A 22,152-nucleotide genomic window follows, 5' to 3' on the forward strand; every position below is an offset into this window, starting at 1 on the left:
AATTATTCCAATTCCTTATTTTGATGCTTTCGCTCCTTTCTTATCACCCCACTTCTTGGCAATTCGTTAAACTGAATTGTGGGTGTGATGAGGGGTGTATTTATAGGCATTTTGAGGTTTGGGAAACTTTGCCCCTCCTTGTAGGAATGTATATCCCATACGTCACTAGCTCATGGACTCTTGCTAATATGAAAGAAATTAATTTATCAGGTAAGTTCTTACATAAATTATGTTTTTTGGCACTGATATTTTCAGCTCCCCAGCTAGTGCCAACATTGTGGACAGTATTCTGTAATATTTGCCGACTGCAGCAGTGAGCGCATGCGCGCACAAAGAATTTGCAAGTCTATTGTAGGTGTGATAGTAGGTAGGCAAACGTAACGTGGTAGACAAACATAACAGAACACCGGACACACATTTATATATGTATATGTTTATTTACATATGCATAATTTTTGAGCTAGAAATGGCTTGTAGCAATCTATTTCTGTTCTGTTTGTTTCTAAGTCACATTTGCCCTGTCAAGATTGTCACTATTAGTGCAGGAGTCTTTATACCCAGCCTTTGAAATAGGATTGCTTAATCTTGAGTTCATAAGGAACCTACTGCACCTGAATCCATCCTCACTACTGTTAAACCATCTGCATGCGATTTGTATGTAGGTATGAATGACATACTACAACAATATCGCAGTCCCAGTGAAGAGAAGGCAGGGAGAGATTCCTTTAGTTTAAAAGTACAATTTATTGAATACTTGCATTAAAAGAAACAACGGTACAGCATACAGGCAGACACCACAGCTGAAGCGTTTCCTGCCTCATGGGCAGTTCATCAGAGCTAAGGAACAAGCGTTACCAGCAGCTGTTAAATCACAAGGGGGTGCGGTCATTACATCCAATCACAATATAGTGAATTAAATTTACAATTTAACCTGTTCACAACCTCCACCCAAATACACACAACCAATTACATAACTTAAGTTATAACTACAGCCTAAAACAAAAAGAACACTTATAAAACAATGTATATACTGAAATGTACCGGGAACCTCGCATGCACTTGATTTAGTTACAAATTATATCTCATGTGGCAACAGCCTTTGCAAAGAGTAGCTAACATTAGTATACAAGATAAATGCATTCAATTATCATAGTGAGCCCATTCAAAAAAAACTGTTACCACAACAGATGTTTCAAAATGTTTAACATTATAGAGATACCTCTGGGGAAATCCTAACCTTCGCCAGCTATCACAATATAACGACTAACATCTCAACAAGCCTACATTATGAATATGTATGCATCTCAATTTGTCACAATGTAACACAGATAGAATTAGTGTCTATATATAGAGGTATCATCATTGCTATACTGAAGCTCTTGAAGAGATTAAGTGTGAAAGAAATTTAAGCATAAGCTAACCTTTATCTATGTAGAGTTTGACATCACTGATTTTATTGATCCCCACAGGAGAACCAGTCCAGAATCCAGAATATCTTCTTTCTACTTAGTGCTTGGTATCTATCACTTCCTCTAGCACCCAGTGTCACTTGTTCGATACCCTGAAATCTAAAGTGCTCAAATTTAGTTTCATGTACAAAAAAATGTTTAGCAACAGGTGTCTTAAGCACCTCTGCTTCTAATGACAGTAAGTGTTCCCTAATCCTGTCTTTGAGACACCTAGAGGTAAGACCTACATATTGCAATTTGCAAAACATACAAGTAATGAGATAAACAATAAATGTGGAATTACAATTAATTCGGTCTCTAATACTGTACTTTTGTCCTGTATTTGTAGAGGTAAAATGATCTCCTACCAAGGCATAATCACAACACTTGCATGGTCTTCCTCCACACTTATAGAAGCCACATTTCTTGGATAGCCAGTTACTGTTGTTACTGATTCTGGTGCTTACCTTAGAACTAAAGTTTTTAGTCACCTTATCTCCTATGGTGTCTGATCTACATGAATTGAAATTACAATTAGTAGAAATTGACTCTACATCTTTATCTCTCTCTAGAAGGGGAATTCTCTTTCTGTTAATATTACAGATTTAATTGAACTGTCTACTATATTTAGTAATGAAATGAATACCTTTCCGTTTTACACCATTCCTCCTATTATTTAGAGTTTTATCCTTAAGTAAGACATCTCTGTTAAATCCTGAGACTTGTGTAGACAATCTCTTAAATTCACATATATCATAACCCCTATCAACAAGGCATGTTGTTAGATCATTGGCATGCTTCCAATAATCACTCAAGTTAGTACAATTTCGTCTAAGACTGATGTATTGGCCTTTTGGTATACCTTTCTTTAGGTGGTTCGGATGCAATGAATCTGCACTTAATATGGTATTGCCTGTAATTTCCTTCCTAAAGACTTCTGTAACTATATTATGTTCAGTGTGACCAAATGATACATCTAAATATTGTATATTGGTATCAGAGGCACTATAAGTAAATTTCAGATTGCCATCATTATCATTTTGATAGTTTATAAGGCTATCTAGTTCTCCACTATTGCCTCCCCATATCATCTATATACCTAGTGTATAATTTAATGAAACTATTGTTATCACTAAAGATCTTCCTAATTTAAAAGTCTGCAAGATATAGATTTACATATGAAGGGGCGAATTTCGCCCCCATCGCAGTGCCTCTGAGCTGTATGAAATATTCACCATTAAAAACAAAATAGCTATGATCCAGTAGGAAAGTAATAGCCTGTAAAATAAATGCAATGAGTTCTGGATCATATCCTGAGTATCTCTCTAACATCCTCTTAACTGCACTGATTCCTAGGTCATGAGGAATACACGAATATAGAGAGACTTCATCTATGGTGGCAAATCTGAAACCCTCTTTCCATTGAAAATTCTTTATGAGTCTGAGAATATGTTTAGTATCTCTAAGGAATCCTGGCAAAGATTGCACTATGGGCTGTAACTGTACATCTACCCATTGTCCCAGTTTCTCTCCCATGGAGCTAATAGTTGAAATTATTGGTCTCCCTGGGGGATTAACCAGAGAGTTATGAACGTTAGGTAAGTATTTAAACACTGGAACTCTGGGGAATTCAATATATATATATATATATATATATATATATATATATATATATATATATATATATATATATATATATATATATATATATATATATATTCATTGGTTTTAGTTGTAAGTATAGAGTTCTCAACCCCCAAATCGAATAGATGTTTTAACGCTTTCTGATATTTTGAAGTGGGATTGAATGTTAGCTTCTTGTATGTGTATACATCTCCTAATCGTCTATAAGCCTCACTAAGGTACTCAACTATATCAAGGACCACAATTGAACCTCCCTTGTCTGAGTTGACAGCTACTAAATCTGGATTATTTTTCAATCTATTCAATGCATGTATTTCTTTCTTACTTAGATTATTATGTTTATAACTACCTTTTCCTCACTCTAACTTACTCTTTCAGATAGAGCGATAAGATCCTGTTCTGGACTCTTGGATTGAGTTGTTTTCACGAGGAAAGCCCTATACGGGCGTTTACATTCAAGCAGTCTGAAAAGCAGCTGAAGTGAATGACATACTAGATAGGTTTGCTTAATTATTGTATTGTCACTTATAATAATTTTAAAGTATTGTTTTTTTTCAATATTTACTTTTATCGTTTTGAATTTGTGGTGTTCTACATCTGAAGACTACGAGTTTCACTTAGCTCTATTACAATATTGTAGCTGCAAAGAAGATAATCAAACAACATTGCACATTCAAATTAGATTGTGCCTTGGTTCAAACACATTCATGACAGTGCATTTAACAGTGCTCTGGTGAATCTGGGATCATCCCTACGTGAACGTGAGTTCAATAATGTAACAATAATGTAATGTGAGTTCAATTTCTGACAATTACTCCCTCCCTCTCCCAGTCACGTGTGGTGTACCCCAAGGTTCCATTCTCGGCCCCTACTATTCACATTATTTATAAATGATCTGCCTAATGTCTGCAAATCCTCAACTGTACACATGTACACAGATGACACGGTAATCTACACAAACAATTCCGATCTGCCGCAGCTTGAAGCAGTGCTCCAAGACCAGTTCACAGAGGTAGAAAAGTGGATCTCAAAAAACAAACTCTTCCTAAACACTGACAAAACTGTCACAATGATCTTTGGAACAGTACCTAAATTACACAAATTACAAAATTCCCATTTTCGCATCAAAACAAAATCCAATTGCACGCTGACCACAGTCCACTCTTTTAAATACTTAGGTATGTTGTTAGACCCCAATCTATCTTTTGGCCTCCACATAGAAAAACTTGCATCTAAACTTTATCCAAAACTAGGTGCCCTGTACAGAATCAAATCCTGCCTCAGCCCTACAGTAAAGGAAAAGATTGTACAGCAAATGCTGATGCCTATCTTGGATTACGGGGACGTAGTATATGTACCTGCACCGCAAACTCACCTTAATAAACTAAATACATTGTATAACTCATTCTGACGCTTTGTGCTACAATGTAACTACAGGACCCACCATTGTGACATGCTAAAAGAACTAAACTGGCTGTCGCTGGAATCCAGATGCACCCTCCATCTTTCCTGCCTTGTGTTTAAGAGCCTTTCTGGAAAGCTCCCACCCTACCTGAGCAGAATGCTCTCCCAGGCTATTCCCACCTCCTATAACCTCCGATCCAATAACAGCACATTATTTAGCTTGCCTCAATACAAAAAGAAAGCAGCTCGATCCTCCTTTTCCTACTGAGCACCACAATTATGGAATGACCTCCCTCACACTTTAAAAACTTCCCCAAGCCTAATATCCTTTTAAGAGATCCCTCTCTGCATATCTCATAACAGAATGTGCCTGTCATGGTTGATTAAATATTTCCTACCAGTTCTATGTTAAATGTTTGCATATCATGGGGGGTAGTTATCAAGCCGTCAACTTTTCTGACTTCGCCGGCCCAATACGCCCGCCTAAGCTCGCCTACCTTCGCCGCAGCGGACCTGAAAAAATACGCCTAAGTTATCAAAAAAAGCTGTCAAAAAGCCACGGGGCGATGAGCAGCGGACTGTGAGAGTTATCACTCATCCGATCTCGCTGCTCTTCGGCTCTTTGACAGCTTTCTTGCTAGCCTGTCACTAAGCACTCACACTAAACTACACTGCTCTAACCCCTATACCGGCGCCCCCGGAGCCCCCCGCAACTAAATAAAGTTACTAACCCCTAAACCGCCGCTCCTAGACCCTGCCGCAACTATTAAAAATGTATTAACCCCTAAACTGCCGCTCCTAGACCCCGCCGCAAGTCTTATAAATGTATTAACCCCTAAACCGCCGCTCCCGGACACCGCTGCCACCTACATTATACCTAGTAACCCCTATCCTGCCCCCCCTATACCGCCGCCCTCTGTAATAAAGTTATTAACCCCTATCCTGCTGATTCCGCACCTCGCCGCAAATAAAAAAATTGTTTAAGCCCTAAACCGCCGCTCCCTGAACCCGCCGCAACCTATATTAAATTTATTAACCCCTATCCTGCCCCCCTACACCGTCGGCACCTATAATAAATTTATTAACCCCTATCCTGCCCCCCCCTACACCGTCGGCACCTATAATAAATTTATTAACCCCTATCCTGCCCCCCACTACACCGCCGCCACTGTAATAAAATTATTAGCCCCTAAACCTAAGTCTAACACTAACCCTAACATAACCCTAATATAAATAATATTTATATTATTAACTAAGTTAATCCTATTTAAAACTAAATACTTACCTATAAAATAAACTCTAATATAGCTACAATATAAATAATAATTATATTGTAGCTATCTTAGGATTTATTTTTATTTTACAGGTACCTTTCAATTTATTTTAACTAGGTACAATAGCTATTAAATAGTTATTAACTATTTAATAGCTACCTAGCTAAAATGAAGAGAAATTTACCTGTAAAATAAATCCTAACCTAAGTTACAATTACACCTAACACTACACTATACTTTAATAAATTATTCCTATTTAAAACTAAATACTTACCTGTAAAATAAACCCTAATATAGCTACAATGTAATTCATAATTACATTGTAGCTATTTTAGGATTTATATTTATTTTACAGGTAACTTTGTATTTATTTTAGCTAGTTAGAATAGTTATTAAATAGTTATTAACTATTTAATAACTACCTAGCTAAAAGAAATACAAAATTACCTGTAAAATAAATCCTAACCTAAGTTACAATTAAACCTAACACTACACTATCATTAAATTAATTAATTAAACTACCTACAAATAACTACAATTAAATACAATTACATAAACTAACTAAAGTACAAAAAATAAAAAAAGCTAAGTTACAAAAAAAAAAAAAAAAGTTACAAACATTTAAAAACATATTACAACAATTTTAAGCTACTTACACCTAATCTAAGCCCCCTAATAAAATAACAAACCCCCCAAAATAAAAAAATGCCCTACCCTATTCTACATTAAAAAAGTTCAAAGCTCTTTTACCTTACCAGCCCTTAAAAGGGCCTTTTGTGGGGGCATGCCCCAAAGTTCAGCTCTTTTGCCTGTAAAAGAAAAATACAACCCCCCCAACATTAAAACCCACCACCCACATACCCCTAATCTAACCCAAACCCCCCTTAAAATAACCTAACACTAATCCCCTGAAGATCATCCTACCTTTAGTTGTCTTCACTCAGCCGAGCCACCGATGGAACTGAAGAGGACATCCGGACCGGCAGAAGTTATCCTCCAAGGGGCGCTGAAGAAATCTTCCATCCGATGAAGTGATCCTCCAAGCGGCGCTGAAGAAATCTTCCATCCGGGCGAGGTCATCTTCCAAGAGGCGCTGAAGAAGTCTTCTATCCGGGCGAGGTCATCGTCGAAGCCGGGTCTTGAATCTTCATCCCGCTGACGCTGAACATCCTCCTTTCCCGACGAACTACCGATGAATGAAGGCTCCTTTAAGGGACGTCATCCAAGATGGCGTCCCTTCAATTCCGATTGGCTGATAGGATTCTATCAGCCAATAGGAATTAAGGTAGGAAAAATCTGATTGGCTGATGGAATCAGCCAATCAGATTCAAGTTCAATCCGATTGGCTGATCCAATCAGCCAATCAGATTGAGCTCACATTCTATTGGCTGATCGGAACAGCCAATAGAATGAGAGCTCAATGGAAGATTTCTTCAGCGCCCCTTGGAGGATAACTTCTGCCGGTCCGGATGTCCTCTTCAGTTCCATCGGTGGCTCGGCTGAGTGAAGACAACTAAAGGTAGGATCATCTTCAGGGGATTAGTGTTAGGTTATTTTAAGGGGGGTTTGGGTTAGATTAGGGGTATGTGGGTGGTGGGTTTTAATGTTGGGGGGGGGTTGTATTTTTCTTTTACAGGCAAAAGAGCTGAACTTTGGGGCATGCCCCCACAAAAGGCCCTTTTAAGGGCTGGTAAGGTAAAAGAGCTTTGAACTTTTTTAATGTAGAATAGGGTAGGGCAGGGGGGGGTTTGTTATTTTATTAGGGGGCTTAGATTAGGTGTAAGTAGCTTAAAATTGTTGTAATATGTTTTTAAATGTTTGTAACTTTTTTTTTTTCATTTTGTAACTTAGCTTTTTTTATTTTTTGTACTTTAGTTAGTTTATGTAATTGTGTTTAATTGTAGTTATTTGTAGGTAGTTTAATTCATTAATTTAATGATAGGGTTTAATTGTAACTTAGGTTAGGATTTATTTTACAGGTAATTTTGTATTTCTTTTAGCTAGGTAGTTATTAAATAGTTAATAACTATTTAATAACTATTCTAACTACCTAAAATAAATACAAAGTTACCTGTAAAATAAATATAAATCCTAAAATAGCTACAATGTAATTATGAATTATATGTGGTGACGGTGTAGGGGGGGCAGGATAGGGGTTAATAAATTTAAGATAGGTTGCGGCGGGTTCAGGGAGCGGCAGTTTAGGGGTTAAACTATTTATTTATTTGCGGCGAGGTGCGGGATCGGCAGGATAGGGGGTAATAACTTTATTACAGAGGGCGCCGGTATAGGGGGGGCAGGATAGGAGTTAATAGGTATAATGTAGGTGGCGGTGGGCTCCGGGAGCGGCGGTTTAGGGGTTAAGACATTTATTATAGTTGTGGTGGGCTCCGGGAGCGGCGGTTTAGGGGTTAATACACTTATTATAGTTGCGGCAGGGTCAGGGAGGGGCGGTTTAGGGGTTAATAGGGATAGAGTAGCTTGCGGTGGGCTCCGGGAGCGGCGGTTTAGGGGGTAATAACTTTATTTAGTTGCGGCGGTGTAGGGGGGACAGATTAGGAGTGTTTAGACTCGGGGTACGTGTTAGGGTGTTAGGTGTAGACAGCTCCCATAGAAATCAATGGGATGTCTGTCAGCAGCGAACTTGTACTTTCGCTATGGTCAGACTCCCATTGATTCCTATGGGATCCGCCGCCTCCAGGCTGGCGGTTTGAAAACCAGGTACGCTGGGCCGTAAAAGTGCCGAGCGTACCTGCTAGTTTTTTGATAACTAGCAAAAGTAGTCAGATTGTGCCGCACTTGTGTGCGGAACATCTGGAGTGACGAAAGAATCGATCTGTGTTGGACGGAGTCCGGCGGATCGAAGTTTACGTCACAAAATTCTACTTTTGCCGGTCTGAAGCCTTTGATAACTAAGGCAAATCAGCCTCGCCACAAATACGCTGCGGAATTCCAGCGTATTTGAGGTTGACGGCTTGATAACTAGGCCCCTCTGTGTATTATTATTGTTTTTGTATTGTATTGTACCCTATTGTATCAATGCAATGATAGGGGTTAATAAATTTAAGATAGGTTGCGGCGGGTTCAGGGAGCGGCAGTTTAGGGGTTAAACTATTTATTTATTTGCGGCGAGGTGCGGGATCGGCAGGATAGGGGGTAATAACTTTATTACAGAGGGCGCCGGTATAGGGGGGGCAGGATAGGAGTTAATAGGTATAATGTAGGTGGCGGTGGGCTCCGGGAGCGGCGGTTTAGGGGTTAAGACATTTATTATAGTTGTGGTGGGCTCCGGGAGCGGCGGTTTAGGGGTTAATACACTTATTATAGTTGCGGCAGGGTCAGGGAGGGGCGGTTTAGGGGTTAATAGGGATAGAGTAGCTTGCGGTGGGCTCCGGGAGCGGCGGTTTAGGGGGTAATAACTTTATTTAGTTGCGGCGGTGTAGGGGGGACAGATTAGGAGTGTTTAGACTCGGGGTACGTGTTAGGGTGTTAGGTGTAGACAGCTCCCATAGAAATCAATGGGATGTCTGTCAGCAGCGAACTTGTACTTTCGCTATGGTCAGACTCCCATTGATTCCTATGGGATCCGCCGCCTCCAGGCTGGCGGTTTGAAAACCAGGTACGCTGGGCCGTAAAAGTGCCGAGCGTACCTGCTAGTTTTTTAATAACTAGCAAAAGTAGTCAGATTGTGCCGCACTTGTGTGCGGAACATCTGGAGTGACGAAAGAATCGATCTGTGTTGGACGGAGTCCGGCGGATCGAAGTTTACGTCACAAAATTCTACTTTTGCCGGTCTGAAGCCTTTGATAACTAAGGCAAATCAGCCTCGCCACAAATACGCTGCGGAATTCCAGCGTATTTGAGGTTGACGGCTTGATAACTAGGCCCCTCTGTGTATTATTATTGTTTTTGTATTGTATTGTACCCTATTGTATCAATGCAATGTTTTGTGGTCCCAGGACATACTTGAAAACGAGAGAAATCTCAATGTATCCTTTCTGGTAAAATATTTTATAAATAAATAAATAAATGTAAGTACAAGGGATGTAAAACACATGGTTTTGGATGTGTTTGTGTTTTGTGTTCACAAAGGTGCAATCTTATTTGAAAGCCCGTTCACAAAGGTGCATTTCATTTTAAGAACACATTCACAAAGGAGTGATCACATTTGAACATCTTCAATCATATTGTGAATAAAATCTGTCTTACTGCAATTAAATCATATTCAATTACTAACAATTATATACTTTTCAGCCAAGTTGATATCAATGTTTTTGCACAGCTAATTTGAAAATATAGAAATTTAGGCCACTGTTAACATAATAGCTTTAAAAAGATTACAGTCTTGAAATGTTGGGAGTAAATAAACCACATCAAACTTCTAAATCAGTAAAAGTTGAAGACGTTACCAAGCGAAGTAGTTTGCTCAAACACATTGGAGAGACACAGAAGTCTAGAAGGTAGGAATAGAATATATCAATCATAACGGAGGAAAGATGAAGTGCGCTGGTAGAACAAGAAGGTAATTTGGGAATATTGGCAGTCAAGAGCAGTGATGTGTGGGAGCAAATCCTTAATATAAAAAAATAAAGCTACAGTAAAGGGATATAACAAGTGCTGAATCGTATTAACAGCAAATGTCCCTTTAAAGTAATTGTAACAAATAGCGTTATTAAATCATAAAGGGTTGATAAAGTGATAACATATTTTCAACTAATGTTATCTTGTACTTCTACACTTTATGTGCGCACTACAGCCAATTTGAGCGAATAGAGCAAATGCCATTATTTTCAATGGTGGCTTACTTCCAAGTGTTCTTTGCACAACAAAGGAATCTAGAACAGCGCTTATACAGTAAACATACAAACCAGTAGAAAGAAAGAAGTCTAACAGTATATGTATATAATAAAATATGTGTTTATTTGTGACATATACTAATAATATTTGTAAAAAGGTTATAAATAATTGCATAAAAAAAGTGACCAGTCACTGTAAAAAACTCCAGTATTCGCACAAAAGGCTTAAAAAGGCTCTTAAATGAGAAATGCAGAAAACCACATATAACTAGTTTAGACTTTAAAGCCACCTATAATTGAAACATAGTCCATATGCCAACTCTTTTAAAGGGTAATTGCTGTGGTAGCAAAATATCTGATAGCTAGATTTAAAGTCTACTATCCACTGTAGTAAACCAGTGCTGTGCCTTTTAATGGTGACAATCCTTCAGATAATTCCTTGTATTATAGTCCTCTGCACACTTCTTTCTTTTCTGATTTGTATGTTTGTTGTATAAGCACTGTTCTAGATTCCTTTTTTGTGCAAAATTTACCTCTACGGTCATAGGGGAGGTCTGTCATTTCTAGAATAGCTTAACATACTTTGGGTTGCACTTAGGTATTTCCTTTTTTTGTTCCAAGTGTTTTTTGCTTTGGTGTGGAGCATGTGTAGACAAGAAGTATTCAGGAGCACACCACCACTGAAAATAATGGCTTAAGCACTATAGTTTCTGTTTGCCTGTAGTTCCCACATCCTAGTTTACTTTTATTATCAAATTTAATCAGTATTCTTTGTATCCTTTATTGAAGAGCACACTGAAGCAGACTCCGGAGCAGTCATGCATTTCTAGAAGCTGGTTATTGGTGGCTGCACATATATGCTCACCAGGTGTGTTTAACTATATATCAGTAGTGTATTGCTGCTTCTGCGCCTACTCATAAAGAAAGAATACCAACCAATGAAGAAAATTTGCTAATAGATGTAAATTGGAAAGTTGTTCAACATCACATGCTCTATCTGAACCATTCAAGTTTAATTTAGATTTTACTGTCTATTTAACTCTACTTGTATACCCCCTTAATAAACATTCATGTTTGCAATTCCTTTGCATGAACAGAGAATATAGCAGCATCTAAATATAACAATGTTATTTATGGTTTCTACTGTACTGGCAACAGTTACTGTATATAGCAAGACGCTGATTTGCATTTTTTCTAAGCATTGTGCGAGTTCTTGATTGTGTGTGTTCTGCACTCTGTGCTCTTTACGTATCTGCAGACTGAACCATTGAGCTTATATGAAATCTAGAATCATCAATACCATAACAGTTTAGGCGGCAATGGGGGATCTGGATATATAAAACAAGACAATAGATGCTTAGACAACTGTAAAATCAGGTGCAGGGAAAATAATGTATTGTAATGTTGAACCATGTGCAATACACTGTGCAACCCAATGAGGCCTATTTATCAAAGGTCTTGTGGACCTGATACGACAGTACAGATCAGATCCGCAAGACCTTGCTGGCTGCGGAGAGCAATACGCTCTCCGTATTCAGCATTGCACCAGCTGCTCACAAGAGCTGCTAGTGCAATGCCGCCCCCTGCAGACTCGCGGCCGCCAGCAGGGAGGTGTCAATCAACCCGATCGTACTCGATCGGGTTGAATTGTGGCGATTCCTGTCCGCCTGCTCAGAGCAAGCGGACAGGGTTATGGAGCCGCTGCTTTATGACTGCTGTTTCTGGCGAGTCTTCAGACTCGCCAGAAACACAGGCACCCCAACCGCTCCATACAGAGCTTGATAAATGGGCCTCAAGAAGATTTGATCCAAAAAAACATATTCAGGTGTAACAAGGTACGCTACCTGTTACACACTACTATAAATTCAGTACATTTTAGTATAAGCTCTGATACATGACTAAAAAACAAATGAAGTACCTCTATCAGGGCAGAAATCAGCATCACTTAAAATGTTTGCAATTGGTACTTGAACAACAAATGACCCCAAACAGTTATTAAAAGAAGTAATAAGGGCTAGATTATGAGTGAAATTAATATTTTTAGCGTGTGTCGGGTGGCACTCATATTACAAGTTGAAAGTAAAATGTTTTCATATGAGGGCTAACCCAACGTGCAAAAAGACAAAGTTACACTACCCTGACCGCATTAACATAACCTGCATTAAAATAAGTTCCCTACTCTAATAACTCCTAAACCACCACAAAGTCCACCGCAAAGTAACCCACTACACTATTAACCCCTAAACCAACACCCCCCACATCGCAAACTACTCTGCCGCACTATTAACTCCTAAACCGCCACACCCCCGCATTGCAAGCTATTCCGTTACACTTTTAAACCCTAAACTACCACATCTCAAACTACACCCTTACTTCTTAACAGCTAACCACCCCCCAACACCCCTAACCTAACACCCCCTTAAAAATAACTACCATTACTTTAAAAAAATACTATTACCTGAAATAAAAAAACTAACATGACAGAAAAAAAACTATCATTACAGAAAATACCAAAAAAAAATATATAAAAAAAATATCCACAATTATGCCTATTACAAAATTAAAGCCCTCCTTCAAAAAATACACCACAAAAGAAAAAAACTATACTAATACTAAAAGTTACTATATCAATAGCCCTTAGAAGAGCTTTTTGTAGGGCATTGCTGTAAAGCGATTTAGCCCTTTTTCTAAAAAAAATACAACCCCATTCTACAATAAAAGTAACCCTCTACCCCCTAAAAAAAAACCTAGCTAAAAAAAACTCTCTACAAATTGTCCTGAAAAGGGAATTTGGTTGGGCATTTCCCTTAGAAAGGCATTTGGTAAGGCAGTGTCCTAAAGCTCTATTGCTACTGAATAATATAAAAAAAACATTCTAAAAAAAAAACACCCACCCAAAAAAAAAGCCTTCTGCTAAACCCAAAAGTTGGTACTCACCAAACTTAAATCCGACTTCTGCGTGATCGCCAACTGAAGTGCTCTTCTTCATGGCAGGGTCCATCTTCATCATGGCAGCGATGGCCAATCTTCATAGAGGCAGTGGCAGCCCATATTCATGGAGGTGGTGGTCTTCTTTTTATTCTTCCTTCTGGCAGCAGTGGTCCCACTTCATCCATCTTCTGCTACCGCTCCGCTGGGGAAGTCTTCATCCATTTTCCACCCAATGCATCTTCTTATCTTCTTTTCTGGTCAATCCAAGGGTTTAAAGCAGTACACAAAACCAGGGCTTTCATACAAATTAAACTATGGGTGCACTATTATGCAGCAATCAAAGTGAAACAAAACATACATATTAGCTAAGAAAAATAAGTAAAAGCAATAAAAAAATGCCAAACAAAAAGCAATGCACTATAATTGTTCTAATATACAATAACTATTGGTGGTCTGTTTTCTTAAATCTGTTTTTTTATTTTATTGGCTCTGTTGAAATCTAAATCCTCTTAAAACATGTTTTGTATATATGGTCTCATTTTTTATAGCACTAAATAAAATAAAAAATCTTTACATTATTATATACTTTTGGAATGGTTCCAGACTAAACACAAAGGTCACCCCAAAGATGTAGTTGTTATTGTAGTTATAGAGCTCCTGGACGTTGTTTTTGTTTTTATGAATTTGTGAAAATCCAGATCAGCAAAGTTAAGAAAGAAAATACAGCTGCCCCTCAAGGTCTGGCCATGACCTGATCAGTCATTTCTACAAAACATCTTCCTATGGAGAATTAGTACGCAACATATGTGCTCACAGCTTCCTGAACTTTGTTGTTTAATTTTAAAACAAGGTGTGTGACTGCACTGTGCCATGGTACATATTTGCTTGGAATCACCCTTTCCAGCTGGTTGTTTAAACATGTTGATGCGCAGATACCTGTTTTGCATTCATTCCTCAAAGTGTATGATAACAAAATAACCCCAAAAAAATAGAATATGCATTTTGGACATGCAGAAAACAATACTGACATGTTGACACATATTTATATAACTTTGTACTATATTAAAGGGACAGTAAAATCAAAAGTAAACATTCATGATTCAGATAGAGCATTCCATTTTAAACAACTTTCCAAATTACTTCTGTTATCAAATATAGCTTTGTTCTCTCTTGGTATCTTTTATTGAACAGTAAAACTAGGTAGGCTCATAAGAGCTCAGGAGTGTGCACATGTCTTTAGTACTTTATGGCAGCAGTGTTTTGCAACATTGCTACAAATAGTGTTGCAAAATACTGCTGCCATAGCAAGAGCATATATCGCACTTGCAAAAGTGCAATTTTCAGCTCCACTTGTAATCAGGCCCATAATTGTAAATGATCAATTAGCATTACAAATTATTGAGTGATACCAACTTTGGTCCTTTTGAATAATAGAAGAGGTGCTAAAATAAGATTTTGTTGCCCCCCCCCTGAGGGGGAAGCATACCTCCTAACATCTCCAGTCAACTTTCCGTGACAGGGAGAGGGGTTTTTGTAGACGGTGGCTACTGTGCTTTGTAGGCCATGTGTGATGGCATGGTAGGGTTGGGTTGAGTCGGGTTGTGTCGTGGTATAGCTGCAGGAGGGACACCAGGCAGACTTTCAAACAGTGACAGTCCCACAAGATCCAGGAAGGTTGAAAGATATATTAAAGTGTCCTTGCTATGGCCAGAATACCCATTTTAAAGGCATATTTTCTCATACCCATGATTTACCTAATCATAGATCCAATTTCAATCCATCAGATTACACTGTATGCAAACTTAATTCATATTGACCTTTTTTAAGCTATTTCAAACAATTAAAAGTTCTGCTGTTTGAAATAGTACAACCATTTCAATTACGTAATTAATAAAAAAAGGAAAAATATGGAAGTGGCAAAAGCAAACCTATGTCATGATGACAACCAATTCATTCAATATTGATGACTGTCAAATGTGGTTGGATATAGTATAGTAACTATCAAGTCATGACATTCATTATAAATGTGATATAACTTTGGTAATGATTTATTTTTTAAATGTACAAGCACTTAACTGCAATCACAAACCAGCTTTTTTTTTTAATAAACCAGAAAACGTTAATTAACATGTGAACTAAACAAAACCTTTAATGGATTGGAACAGACCTTCATCTTACTTTTTTGACTATTGTATAGAATGATCAAACTTAAAAGGATATGAAACCCCAAATTTTTCTTTTGTGATTCAGACAGTGCATAGCATTTAAAAAAAAAACTTACCTATTATCAAATTTGCTTCATAACCATGATATTCTGTATTGATAAGAAACATAGGTAGGCATCTGGAGCACAATATGCTTTCCTCAAGATACAAGTAACTGTTATTTCTTCTGTTAAGTGTGATCAGTCCACGGGTCATCATTACTTGTGGGATATTAACTGCTCCCCTACAGGAAGTGCAAGAGGATTCACCCAGCAGAGTTGCTATATAGCTCCTCCCCTCTACGTCACCTCCAGTCATTCTCTTGCACCCAACGACTAGATAGGATGTGTGAGAGGACTATGGTGATATATTTAGTTTTTATATCTTCAATCAAAAGTTTGTTATTTTATAATAGCACCGGAGTGTGTTATTCCTTCTCTGGTAGAATTTGAAGAAGAATCTACCTGAGTTTTTCTATGATTTTAGCCGGAGTAGTTAAGATCATATTGCTGTTTCTCGGCCATCTGAGGAGAGGTAAACTTCAGATCAGGGGACAGCAGGCAGATTAATCTGCAAAGAGGTATGTAGCAGTTTATTATTTTCTGACATGGAATTGATGAGAAAATCCTGCCATACCGTTATAATGTAAACTCAGCCTTGAATGCAGTAGATGTAGCTGATATCAGGCTGTCATGTATGTATATTTTACACTTCAGTTTTCTGGGAAATGGTACTTCTCTGGCTTTTAAACTGTATACATAGACTTAACCTATTTTGCAGGGACTTGCAATAGGTTTTAAATGACAATTAATTATTGAGGTAAAACGTTTTTTTGCTGGCATGTAAAAACGTTTTTTTCTCTGAGGTACTGGGTGAAAAAATGTTTTGGGCACTATTTTTCCACTTGGCAATAGTTTTGATTTAAATTAGAGCAGTTCACTGATCCCTCTCACTGTTATGTGTGTGGGGGAGGGGCGATTTTTGGCGCTTTTTCTAAGCATCAGAAAAACTCAGTCAGAGGTTCATTTTCTTCCTGCATGATCCGGTTCATCTCTACAGAGTTCAGGGATCTCCAAAGCCTTTTTTGAGGGAAGTAATCATTACAGCAGAGCTGTGCTGATTGTATTGACTGTGATATAAAAAACGTTTATTTGTGTATTTTTTTCTGCTGCCTGGGTTAGTTATCATTTGCTGAGGGGAACAATCCTTTGCTAAAACTGTATATTCTGACAAAGATTGATGCTATAACTTAATTATTTTATCTGTTATAATATTTTTCTGTGCTTGTTAAAGGCACAGTTCGTTTTCATATTATTTGTAAATTACTTTGAAAAGTATTTCCAAGTTGCTGTTTATTTGCTAGTGTGTTAAACATGTCTGATTCAGAGGAATATCTCTGTGCTATATGTGTTAATGCCAAAGTGGAGCCCAATAGAAATTTATGTACTAAATGTATTGATGCTACTTTAAAAAAAAAAAAAAAAAAAAAAAAAACAGTCAATCTGTACAAATTGAACATATTTCACCAAACAACGAGGGGAGAGTTATGCCGACTAACTCGCCTCACGTGTCAGTACCTGCATCTCCCGCTCAGGAGGTGCGTGATATTGTAGCGCCGAGTGCATCTGGGCGGCCATTACAAATCACATTACAAGATATGGCTACTGTTATGACTGAAGTTTTGGCTAAACTACCAGAACTAAGAGGTAAACGTGATCACTCTGGGATGAGAACAGAGTGCGCTGATAATGCAAGGGCCATGTCTGATACTGCGTCACAGTTTGCAGAACGTGAAGACGGAGAGCTTCATTCTGTGGGTGACGGTTCTGATCCAAATAAACTGGACTCAGACATTTAAAATTTTAAATTTAAGCTTGAGAACCTCCGTGTGTTACTAGGGGAGGTATTAGCGGCTCTGAATGATTGTAACACAGTTGCAATCCCAGAAAAAATGTGTAGGTTGGATAAATATTTTGCGGTACCGACGAGTACTGACGTTTTTCCTATACCTAAGAGACTTACTGACATTGTTACTAAGGAGTGGGATAGACCCGGTGTGCCTTTCTCACCCCCTCCTATATTCAGAAAAATGTTTCCAATAGACGCCGCCACACGGGACTTATGGCAAATGGTCCCTAAGGTGGAGGGAGCAGTTTCTACTTTAGCTAAGCGTACCACTATCCCAGTGGAGGATAGCTGTGCTTTTTCAGATCCAATGGATAAAAAATTAGAGGGTTACCTTAAGAAAATGTTTGTTCAACAAGGGTTTATATTGCAACCTCTTGCATGTATTGCGCCTGTCACGGCTGCAGCAGCATTTTGGTTTGAGTCTCTGGAAGAGACACTTCAATCATCCACACTAGATGACATCACACACAAACTTAAATTCCTTAAGTTAGCTAATTCATTTATTTCAGATGCCGTAGTACATTTAACTAAACTTGCGGCTAAAAATTCAGGATTCGCCATTCAGGCACGCAGAGCTCTGTGGCTGAAATCCTGGTCAGCTGATGTTACGTCTAAATCTAAATTGCTTAATATTCCTTTCAAAGGGCAGACCTTATTCGGGCCCGGCTTGAAAGAGATTATTGCTGACATTACAGGAGGTAAAGGTCATGCCCTGCCTCAGGACAAGGCCAAAGCCAAGGCTAGACAGTCCAATTTTCGTTCCTTTCGTAATTTCAAAGCAGGAGCAGCATCAACTTCCTCTGCACCAAAACAGGAAGGAGCTGTTGCTCGCTACAGACAAGGCTGGAAACCTAACCAGTCCTGGAACAGGGGCAAACAGGCCAGAAAACCTGCTGCTGCCCCTAAGACAGCATGAATTGAGGGCCCCCGATCCGGGACCGGATCTAGTGGGGGGCAGACTTTCCCTCTTCGCCCAGGCTTGGGCAAGAGATGTTCAGGATCCCTGGGCGTTAGAGATCATATCTCAGGGATACCTTCTGGACTTCAAATCCTCTCCCCCAAGAGGGAGATTTCATCTGTCAAGGTTGTCAACAAACCTAACAAAGAAGGAAGCGTTTCTACGCTGCGTACAAGATCTTTTATTAATGGGAGTGATCCATCCAGTTCCGCGGTTGGAACAAGGACAAGGGTTTTACTCAAATCTGTTTGTAGTTCCCAAAAAAGAGGGAACCTTCAGGCCAATCTTGGATTTAAAGATCCTAAACAAATTCCTAAGAGTTCCATCGTTCAAGATGGAAACTATTCGAACAATTTTGCCCATGATCCAAGAGGGTCAGTACATGACCACAGTGGATTTAAAGGATGCTTACCTTCACATACCGATTCACAAAAGTCATTACCGGTATCTAAGGTTTGCCTTTTTAGACAGGCATTACCAGTTTGTAGCTCTTCCATTCGGACTGGCTACGGCTCCAAGAATCTTCACAAAGGTTCTGGGCACTCTTCTGGCGGTACTAAGACCGCGAGGAATTTCAGTAGCTCCGTACTTAGACGACATACTGATACAAGCTTCAAGCTTTCAAACTGCCAAATCTCATACAGAGATAGTACTGGCATTTCTAAGGTCGCATGGATGGAAAGTGAACGAAGAGAAAAGTTCTCTCTTTCCACTCACAAGAGTTCCCTTCCTGGGGACTCTGATAGATTCTGTAGAAATGAAGATTTACCTGACAGAGGACAGGTTAACAAAACTTCAAAATGCATGCCGTGTCCTTCATTCCACTCTAAATCTGAATAGAGTCTTCTTCCAATAAACATTCTGGAATTGAGAGCAGTCCTCAATGCTCTTCTGGCTTGGCCCCAGTTAACAACTCGGGGGTTCATCAGGTTCCAGTCGGACAACATCACGACTGTAGCTTATATCAACCATCAGGGAGGGACAAGAAGCTCCCTAGCAATGATGGAAGGATCGAAGATAATTCGCTGGGCAGAGTCTCACTCTTGCCACCTGTCTGCAATCCACATCCCGGGAGTGGAGAACTGGGAGGCGGATTTCTTAAGTTGTCAGACTTTTCATCCGGGGGAGTGGGAACTTCATCCAGAGGTCTTTGCCCAAATACTTCGACGTTGGGGCAAACCAGAGATAGATCTCATGGCGTCTCGACAGAACGCCAAGCTTCCGCGCTACGGGTCCAGATCCAGGGATCCGGGAGCGGTCCTGATAGATGCCTTGACAGCACCATGGACCTTCAGGATGGCTTATGTGTTTCCACCTTTCCCGATGCTTCCTCGATTGATTGCCAGAATCAAACAGGAGAAAGCATCAGTGATTCTAATAGCGCCTGCATGGCCACGCAGGACTTGGTATACAGATCTGGTGGACATGTCATTCTGTCCACCTTGGTCGTTACCTCTGAGACAGGACCTTCTGATTCAGGGTCCTTTCAAACATCAAAATCTAACTTCTCTGAAGCTGACTGCTTGGAAATTGAACGCTTGACCTTATCAAAGCGTGGTTTTTCTGAGTCAGTTATTGATACCTTAATACAGGCTAGGAAGCCTGTTACCAGAAAGATTTACCATAAAATATGGCGTAAATACCTATATTGGTGCGAATCCAAAGGTTACTCTTGGAGTAAGGTTAGGATTCCTAGGATATTGTCTTTTCTACAAGAAGGTTTAGAAAAGGGGTTATCCGCTAGTTCCTTAAAGGGACAGATCTCAGCTCTGTCCATTCTGTTACACAAGCGTCTGTCAGAAGTTCCAGACGTTCAGGCTTTTTGTCAGGCTTTGGCCAGGATTAAACCTGTGTTTAAAGCTGTGGCTCCACCATGGAGTTTAAACCTTGTTCTTAACGTTTTACAGGGTGTTCCGTTTGAACCCCTTCATTCCATTGATATAAAGTTGTTATCTTGGAAAGTTCTATTTTTAATGGCTATTTCCTCGGCTCGAAGAGTCTCTGAGTTATCAGCCTTACATTGTGATTCTCCTTATTTGATTTTTCACTCGGATAAGGTAGTTCTGCGTACTAAACCTGGGTTCTTACCTAAGGTAGTCACTAACAGGAATATCAATCAGGAGATTGTTGTTCCATCCTTGTGCCCAAATCCTTCTTCGAGGAAGGAACGTCTTTTGCACAATCTGGATGTAGTTCGTGCCCTTAAATTTTATTTACAGGCAACTAAAGATTTTCGACAAACGTCTTCCCTGTTTGTCGTTTACTCTGGTCAGAGGAGAGGTCAAAAAGCTTCTGCTACCTCTCTCTCTTTTTGGCTTCGTAGCATAATTCGTTTAGCTTATGAGACTGCTGGACAGCAGCCTCCTGAAAGAATTACAGCTCATTCCACTAGAGCTGTGGCTTCCACTTGGGCCTTTAAGAATGAGGCCTCTGTTGAACAGATTTGCAAGGCTGCAACTTGGTCTTCGCTTCATACTTTTTCCAAATTTTACAAATTTGACACTTTTGCTTCCTCGGAGGCTATTTTTGGGAGAAAGGTTCTTCAGGCAGTGGTTCCTTCTGTATAAAGAGCCTGCCTATCCCTCCCGTCATCCGTGTACTTTTGCTTTGGTATTGGTATCCCACAAGTAATGATGACCCGTGGACTGATCACACTTAACAGAAGAAAACATAATTTATGCTTACCTGATAAATTCCTTTCTTCTGTAGTGTGATCAGTCCACGGCCCGCCCTGTTTTTTAAGGCAGGTAAATATTTTTTAAATTATACTCCAGTCACCACTACACCCTTGGCTTCTCCTTTCTCGTTGGTCCTTGGTCGAATGACTGGAGGTGACGTAGAGGGGAGGAGCTATATAGCAACTCTGCTGGGTGAATCCTCTTGCACTTCCTGTAGGGGAGCAGTTAATATCCCACAAGTAATGATGACCCGTGGACTGATCACACTACAGAAGAAAGGAATTTATCAGGTAAGCATAAATTATGTTATTTCTCTGAAGTTTTGATATTATTACTGGGATTCACAATTCTACTGTCTGCTGTGGCCAATCGGCCTCACTCAACATGACTACACATTTTTCAGCAAATTGCCATGATCATTTTAGGATAACAAATTTGACTGCATCCTCATCAATAGCACTAGTAGTGTGATTTTTACGTCAAGGTCAATAACACCACTCCCTCAGACAAACTGCTGGAGAACAGGGTTCATCTAAAGATATTTAAGGGGAATAACCATTGGATGCACCTTTCAATTGATTTAATTTCCATTTACAAAGGCCTAGATTACATTTTAAGACTGGTCCACATTACTCATACAATTATACATATAAACATTAAATTGAAATGTTTATACATCATTATGAAATGGCCATTAAAAAGAAAAGTCGAGAAGTGTGTAGCTATGATGTTTAATTGTTTTAAGTCACAATACATTCGGCTAGATTACGAGTCTTGCGTTAGGCTTAAAAAGCAGCGTTGTCCGGTCCCAACGCTGCTTTTTAACGCCCGCTGGTATTAAGAGTCTTGCAGGTACAGGTGTACCGCTCACTTTTTTGGCCAGACTTGGAAATACCACAAATCCACT

General features: G+C 39.2%; 1 protein-coding gene across 3 annotated transcripts in view; it reads right to left on the minus strand.

Moving 5' to 3' along the window:
• The window catches only part of SLC38A4 (solute carrier family 38 member 4), a 266,486-nt gene that overhangs the window by 108,471 nt on the left and 135,863 nt on the right, over positions 1-22,152 (minus strand). The window contains exon 1 of one of the 3 annotated variants that reach the window (XM_053716743.1): positions 1,422-1,563. The exons of the other annotated variants lie outside the window; for them this stretch is intronic. The gene's annotated coding sequence lies outside the window, so the exon portion shown is untranslated. Of the gene's footprint in view, positions 1-1,421; positions 1,564-22,152 lie in introns of those variants that run through there. 3 annotated transcript variants of the gene reach the window in all.

The sequence above is a fragment of the Bombina bombina genome, chromosome 6 (genome assembly GCF_027579735.1).
Source record: "Bombina bombina isolate aBomBom1 chromosome 6, aBomBom1.pri, whole genome shotgun sequence".
In the NCBI taxonomy this organism is placed as follows: Eukaryota; Metazoa; Chordata; class Amphibia; order Anura; family Bombinatoridae; genus Bombina; species Bombina bombina.